General features: G+C 31.4%; 1 pseudogene; it reads left to right on the forward strand.

Annotated features, from left to right (window-relative positions):
• The first annotated feature begins 190 nt into the window (after positions 1 to 190).
• LOC111728874 lies at positions 191 to 308 on the forward strand (annotated as a pseudogene).
• The last annotated feature ends 306 nt before the right edge of the window (positions 309 to 614 follow it).

Genomic DNA, 614 nt, shown 5'->3' on the forward strand with positions numbered 1-614 from the left:
TTTGAAAGAACATTTCAAAAAATATTTTGAATATGAAACTTCAAATCAAGATGTTAAAGAAAGACAAACAATAAAGCTAACGTATAGAAAACAGAATGAAGAAAATAAAAGACCAAATTTATCTAGAAAAAATAAAAAATTTCAAATTGAAGTAAACCAGAAATTGCTTCTTTTATAAAAGTAACAAGTTGTCTATGGCCATGCCACCCTGAACAAGCCCGATCCCATCTGATCTCGGAAGCTAAGCAGGATCGGGCCTGGTTAGTACTTGATGGGAGACCACCTAGGAAGACCAAGTGCTGTAGGCATAAAAAATAAAAAATTAGGGATTGTAAACTGACAAGGTTCTTGCAATCTGTGAGGTCAACCAAGGGTTGCCTCGCCTAAAAAAAAAAAAAAATGTAACGAGTGTACTGAAAATGAGAGAAGACGTAGATACAACTAATATCAGGAATAAGAATGGGAACATAATAGATAAGGGTGAGATTGAAAAAGTAAAAAAAGTATTAAAACAGTAGAAAAATTTAATTAAAATGATTGACTTTTAACAACAATATTGAGTACCAAGTTATATTAAGGAGAAAGAGGAAATCTAAGATAACAAATATAGTTGA

This window comes from Pteropus vampyrus, unplaced genomic scaffold (genome assembly GCF_000151845.1).
Source record: "Pteropus vampyrus isolate Shadow unplaced genomic scaffold, Pvam_2.0 Scaffold234, whole genome shotgun sequence".
NCBI classification, from domain to species: Eukaryota; Metazoa; Chordata; class Mammalia; order Chiroptera; family Pteropodidae; genus Pteropus; species Pteropus vampyrus.